Raw genomic sequence first — 7,602 nt, forward strand, 5'->3', positions numbered from 1 at the left:
AAAAATATAGATCCTCACCCATAAGGATCTTACAGTTCAATGGGAGGAGATAATATACAAAAGGAGATAGGATAGTAAGGGTTGGGAAAGGGACACCAGGAGGTATCCAGAACAGGACCATCTTGTTTGTGGAGCAGAAAAAACTAGGCAGGGTAGTAGATACATAGTGGAGCAAGTCTCAGAGTCTCCTTTCTACCCTCCATAAAGGAAGGAATTGGGAGGATGCCTTATTCCTCCAATCAAAAGGGAGAGAACATTAAAGGAGATGGCTTCAGTCAAGGTTTGAATTAGCAGCATGGTGATGAGCTTAGAGGTGATGAGCTTGATCTGGGAGCATTATCTTGTTCTATGGAACTGAAAAAAAAAACCAGAACAAGGCAGTAGATACAAAATTGGAGGGACCAATATGAATTATCATTTTGGTTATTTTCTTCACATGAAACCATTAATGCATTCTAGATATAAACCCTACTTTGTCATGGTGAATCACTTTTTAAAAATGTGCAGTTGTATTCTATTAGTGAGTACCTTATTTACCATTTTCTTTTTTATTTTATTTTATTTATTTAAGGCAATGGGGTTAAGTAACTTGCCCAAGGTCACACAGCTCGGCAATAATTATGTGTCTGAGGCTGGAATTGAATTCAGGTTCTCCTGATTCCAGCCTGGTGCTCTATACATTGCATCACGTAGCTTTACTTACCATTTTCATCAATATTTCATTAAGGAGATATAGGATGATTGAGACTTGTGCTGAAGGAAAGGGATGAGGCATTTAGACTAGGCTGAAGCCATGTCATTCTTTGATGTTCAAAGCCTGGGAATCAATGTTGACAAATGGATGATGATTATGAGTGCTGAACAACCTTACAAGATGCCAGCCCAATGCCATGCCTTTGAAAAGTAATTCATAGAGTTTGCCCATGGGATTGGCAAGACCTAAGTCAAGAAAGAATGCAAAATGGAATATGATGACTTCATTGAATGTTTGCATAGGCAGAAAATGATAGAATGTGTGGGAACAACCATGAAGCAAAAGGAGAAGCTAATGAAAGAAGGGGAGTATACTCCTCCACCTCACCACTCAGGCAAGGATGAGCCAAGACATTGACCAGCTAGTGGTGACATTGGGTGACATCTTTATGATGGAATGAAAGTGTACCCTTCTTTCCACCAGAAATGTTTATATTTTTTTGTCTTTACATTGTTTAAATGGCATACATTTTTTTAAAGAAAGATTTTATTTTGAGTTTTACAATTCCCCCCCCCATTCTTGCTTCCTTCCCCCCACCCCACAGAAGGCATTCTGTCAGTGTTTACATTGGTTCCATGTTATACATCGATCTCAGTTGAATGTGATGACAGAGAAATCATAACCTTAAGGAAGAAAAATAAAGTATTAGATAGTAAAATTACATAATAACATAATGCTTTTTTTTTTCTAATTTGATGGTAATAGTCTTTGGTCTTTGTCCAAAGTACATAATCCTTTCTCTGGATACAGATGGTATTCTTCATTGCAGATAGCTCAGAATTGTCCCTTGTTGTTGCACTGAAGGGATGAGCAAGTCCATCAGGGTTGATCATCACCCCCATGTTGCTGTTAGGGTGTACAATGTTTTTCTGGTTCTGCTCATCTCACTCAGTGTCAGTTTATGCAAATCTTTCCAGGCTTCCCTGAATTCCCATCCCTCCTGGTTTCTAATAAAACAGTAGTGTTCCATGACATCAGAAATGTATATTTCTTAAAACAGACATCTCTTTCCAAAAACCAGAGTATAGAAACCATCCTGATTGACCCTGCCCCAGTTCTTTCTGTACTTTGCCATTAGGACAACAACCACCCCAGGCAAGTTGGTGGTAGTGGTTCACCCTCTAATATATATGATATGTGAATCTGCCTGTATCTGAAAATAACCCATTTTTGGAAAGTAAACATTTGCCAGTGTATTTACAAAAAAAATTCATTAAGGATATTGCTCTCTATAGTTCTTTCTTTGAAATTTACCTTTTTTATTATTTAGGGATCAAAATTATACTTGAATCATAAAAGAAATTTAGTAGTCTATAATCTGTTTTTATACAATCTATGAATTAATTATTCTTTAAAAGTTTTATGGATTTCATTATTTAATGTACCTGGGAACTTCTGAATCACATGAGCAACAAGATAGAGGATTAGATATTTTCTTTTGTCCCCATATCCCCTCTAACCTCTACCAAACAGAAATTGTGCATCCACAAGAAAGCAATTTCATCTGTCTCCAGATTTTGGGATGTCCAAAATCTAAAAGGTCAAAAAAGAAGCAAAATTCATGATTTTGATTCCTATCCTAACATCACTCAGTGTGGCCCCCCCCACTTCCAAATCCCCAATATTGTCTGCAGTAGTTGACCCAAGGATTTGTCAGACAGATTTGCAACAAAAACCAAAACTATTCTTTGGTTTCCCTCTTCTTCTTTCTAGTGCTATGGATATCCTAGTTACATGTGGTGGAAATTTGGGCCATGACAGATAGTCAGTATTTCTGTAGGGCCATGACAGATAGTCAGTATTGCTGTAGGTTTTGACACAGCTGTGGTCAACTGTGACCCACAGCCCCAGATGGATGCTACAAAAGTTAGAACTGCTGGCATCAAATCAAAGAACTAAGCAATGGAGTGAGTGGATCAAACCCTGAGACAGGACACTGTATGTCTATGGGACTTTGTGGCACTCTTTGTGGCACCCTTCTAAGCCTGAAGTAAAGAATTTAGTATCCAGCTAGGGGGTCAGTTCTATCCTTCCAGAAGCCACTTAAAGCATTGACCTTAGTTAGTGAAAGTGAATTATCTAGCACAGGAGAAGACTGATGTTTCCAAATCCTAGTGCAACCACATTCACAGGAAAGAGTCAAAAAATGAACAATAGGAGGAAATAAGGGAAAACCCCCTGAAATTATCAAAGGTCTCAGGAAGAAGAAAACTCAAAGATTTTTAATATAAGCAGATAAGTCAACAAGGGAAATACTAACAAGAAAAGGAAATGTGGCCTTCAGATCTAGTAAATGAATTCAGATATCTATGAATAAATTCTGAAAAATGAAGGAAGATGGTCCAAAACTTGTTGACACAGAGATCCTGTTGTGTGTGAAGAGAAGGAACATGGTTTTCCTAAGTGGTTCAAAATAAAAATAAGTTCTCAAAAACAGAGAACTGAGACAAATTTATGAGTAATTTCCCAATTGATAAATAGTCAATGGATATGAAAAAGCAGTTATTAGATGGAGAAATGAAAGCTAAATATAGTTATATGAAAACATATTCTAAATCACTTTTGGTTAGCAAAAATTCAAACAGCTCCAAGCTACAACTTCACCCCTATCAGATTGGCTAATATGACAAATAAGGAAGATGATGTGGGAAAATTGGGACACAAATGTACTGTTGGTGAAATTGTGAATTGATCCAACATTTCTGTAGAGCAAATTGAAACTATAGCCAAAGAGACATAAAACCATGCATATCCTTTGATGCAGCAATATCACCACTAGGTCTTTATCCAAAAAATATTTTTTTAAAAAAAGAAAAGCACTCATAAAAACAAAACTATTTATGGCAGCTCTTTTTGTGGTGAAAAGGAATTGGAAATTGAGGGGATGCTTATCAATGGAGGAATGGCTGAACAAACTGTGGTGGAATACTATTATTGTGCTATAAGATATGATGAGAAGGATCATCTCAGAAAAACATGGGAAAACTTATAAGAACTGATGCAAATTGAGGTGAGCAGAACCAGGAGAATATTATATACAATAATAACAATATTGTATGATAATCAACAGTTAATGACTTAACTATTCACATCAGTCAAATGATTCAAGAAAATCTGGAAGGATTTGTGGTGAAAAAAAGGTAGGTACTTCCAGTGAAAGAACTGATAGAGTGTGAATGTGGATCAAAGCATACTTTTTAAGCTTTCTTTATTTTTCTTGGCTTTTGGTTTTTTTTTTTTTTTGGTTTGTGTTTTCTTTTTGAAACATGGCTAATGTGGAAATATGTTTTGCATGACTGTAATTATATAATCTATATTAAATTTCTTGCCTTCCCAAGGAGGGGAAAGAGAAGTGAGAGAGGGAGAGAGTTTGGAATTCAAAAAGTCAAAATTGTTTTTACATGCAATTGGAAAAAATAGAAAAATTTTAAAAAGAGAGGAATGAGAATTTTGAGAGCAGAATTTATGGCAAGTGGAAAAATAGAAAAGTGGAATCTGCAGTAGCAATCTCACCCAAAAGAGGGAACAATAGACTGGCAATGCAAATTCTCAGAATTGAAGGACAATCTAGAAGAATTAAATCAAAACTCAATGAAATTAAAAAGGAAAATATGCTCACTATGCAAATAAAATACACTGATCTCAAAGACAGGCTGCATAGATACAGCCTAGTCTCTCAGAAAAAACAAAACAGATCAAAGAAATCTTAATGCCATAATGAAGAAAATAGTAGAAGAGAGCTTCCCAGAACTTCTGAACATTGAAAATGGAACAAAAGTTCAAAGAATGCATGAATCTTCTCCAAGAAAAACCTCAAGATTGCAAATTCCAATACACAAAGGGATTAAATTTAGCAATTCAATTCAGAAACAAGAAGTTCAACAAGCAAGCAAGAGGAAGATCTTCAAATATGGAGGAAAGTCAATTATTCTGCACCCACCAGAATATGGAGGAGAGAATATATTGTGTGTTTTAATGATCAATGGAGCTCAGAATATATAGCCCAGGACAATGTATTCTGCAAATCTGAGTTTAGGCATAAATTTAAAGAATAGGTCAAGAAGTATCTGGAGCATTATTAGAAAGAAAACCAGAACTGAAGAGATGATTTGCTTCTTGATTATCCAAACTATGTAGAAAGATTGAATATGGTGGTAAAAGGTCAACAGAGACTAGTAAAAGATTCCTTTCTAAATGTACACAAGGAGATAAGGGTGGAGGTAAAAGAGGTAATAGTGAAGAGCAGGACCTGAGGTGACATCTTGCATATAGGTGAGTAAATGTTTGAGTTTTATTTGGGGGAATCACATTTTGGGGGGAACATTGAGGGATACATGAAAGGGAGGAGATCATCAAAGGAACAGAGGAATATATGATGGGCTAGGGTAAAATCAAAGATTAGCATGAGAGAAAGGTGACTATTATGGTTTTAGTTTTAGAAGAACCTACAGGGAAGTGTGTGTGAGAAAAAGGAGGGAAGGACTGAAATGAGGGAGAAATGAAGAAGGTCATGCTTTGATAGTAGGAAGTAGAGGAACGCTTCTATGAGTAAAAATAGATGTTCTGTGAAGGGATATGGGGATCTCATGTTGAAAATGATCTGAGGGATATGATGCTTGACAAATCTTACACTTATGCATTGTTGATGGAATTGTGAACCAGTCCAATCATTCTGGAAAGCAATTTGGAACTATGCCCAAAGGGCTACAAAACAATTCATATCCTTTGACCCAGAAATATCACTACTAGGTCTTTATCCCCAAGAGAGAAAAAGCAAAACAAAAAACAGTCCTCTTGTTCACAGATCTATATGCTATCATGCTGTAAGAAATGATGAACAAGATTTCAGAAAAACCTGGAAAGACTTATATAAACTGATGCAAAGTGCAATAAATAGAACCAGGAAAATATTGTACACAGAAGATCAAATGTGAATGACAGCTATTCTTAGCAATACAATGATACATGACATCCTGAAAGATTTATAGTGAAAAATGCTATTTGCCTCCAGAGAGAACTGATGGAGACTGAAAGCAGATTGAGCAAAAATAAGCTTTATTTTTCTTGTCTTTTTTTTGGGGGGGGTCTGTGTTTTCTTTCTCAACATAACTAACGTGGAAATTTGTCTTGCATATGTAATCTATATGAAATTATTACTTGTCAATGAGGGGGAGGGGAAATAAGGAGGGAGACAATTTGGAGCACAATTCTCTAACAGCATTTTAAAAATGAATGTTAATTTTTTTACATGTAATTAGAAAAAATAAAATATTTGATGAAATAAAAAAGAAAAAACTCTATCCTATCTTTGATCTGAGGCAGACTTGGTACTTCCAAGGTCAATTGATACCTGGGAACTAGGAGGGCATGGACCTTAAGAGGAACTTATGAAACAAATGAAGAAAAGAAGGTAAAAGGGAGGGTATAGTTCAGTGATGATTTGTGTCATCAGGACTATGGTGGGAAGTATTCCTTTACCATGGGGAAATATTTTCTCTGAAACCTGAAATATTGGTATTCTGGAAGTGAGGCACTGTGGAAAAGGGTCATCCCTGGGTGAGCATTTATAAGACAGTGGCATAAACTGCCTAGAGGGGAAAGGCTAGTGTGACGTTTTAATGAACTGGTTGATTTTTCCTTCTGAGATTTTTTTTTAAAACAATTGATTTCTTCTTTTATTCATTTTCTATAAAAAACACCTCTTTATTTTAGATGATCAAATTTACTGAGCTGCATATAGTAACAGTTATTTTAAAAAAATCTTTTGCCTTGGTGAATTTTCCCTTCTTATGTCTTTAGGTTTGTTCTCTTAAAATTAGTTCCAGTATAGTGCCTGAAATGCTTATTAATTGAAATATTTATTAATTTGGTCTTATTTTCATAAAAGCAGATCATTTACCTGAATAATTTGTTTTTGAATTGTATGAATTTTACCTATTTTCTTGATTGAATAGCTAGGTGGCACAGTGGATAAAGTACTGAATTTGGAATTAGGAAGACTTATCTTTCAGAGTTCAAATCTGATCTCAGATACTAATTAGCTATGTAACTTCACAAATCATTGAAACCTGTTTGTCTCAGTTTCCTCACCTGCAAAATGATCTGGAGAATGAAATGATGAAGCACTTCAGTACCTTTGCCAAGAAAATCTTTTCCAAAGGGGGCCACAAAGTCAGAAATGACTGAAAAATGATTGAATAACAAATTATTTTGATTATTTCTATTCAGCTGTTGATTTGTTTTTTTTTTTAATTTTAAGCTCAGATTCACCTACAAGTTTCCCTCACTCTCTATTATTGTAGTTGGCATTCCATCCAAAAATTAGTCCCTTGGTACTGCTTTGGTTGCTTCCCATAGATTTTTTTTTTGATTGTGTGTGTGTGTGTGTGTGTGTGTGTGTACATGTATATATTGTTATGAAATTTTGTTGTTATATTGAGTTATATTTTTCTCTTTCATCAGTTCCATTTGGGCATTGCAGCTTCTTCTTTCTTTCCTTCCATGCTCCTTCCTTCCTCTCTGTAAGGGGCTGTTGTGTGTAGGAGTACTGTAAACCTTTATCACCTGGTGTCCTCAAGCACAAGAGCATTATTTTGCTAAGTGCCATGGGAGTGGGAGTGGACCAGGGACTGGAGAGGATATTTAATCACTTGTATTTGGTAAATAGAAGGAGATCTTGGAGATCTTGTCTCCCTTGTTTCCTGCCCCTTCAATGCTAGCTGGCAGGAACCTAACACTTCCTGAGCAGCTAGTCTAACTGGAACTTAACAAATGGTACCCAAACAGGGACATGAAGGTGGAGCTATCTGAGTGGAGTCTGGGTTAAGGACTAACAGACACAAGCAAGA

General features: G+C 35.9%; 1 pseudogene; it reads left to right on the plus strand.

Annotated features, from left to right (window-relative positions):
• Positions 1-793: 793 nt before the first annotated feature.
• On the plus strand, positions 794-1,111 carry LOC141519068 (NADH dehydrogenase [ubiquinone] iron-sulfur protein 5-like; annotated as a pseudogene).
• Positions 1,112-7,602: the final 6,491 nt, after the last annotated feature.

Source organism: Macrotis lagotis, chromosome 3 (genome assembly GCF_037893015.1).
Source record: "Macrotis lagotis isolate mMagLag1 chromosome 3, bilby.v1.9.chrom.fasta, whole genome shotgun sequence".
Taxonomy (NCBI): domain Eukaryota; kingdom Metazoa; phylum Chordata; class Mammalia; order Peramelemorphia; family Peramelidae; genus Macrotis; species Macrotis lagotis.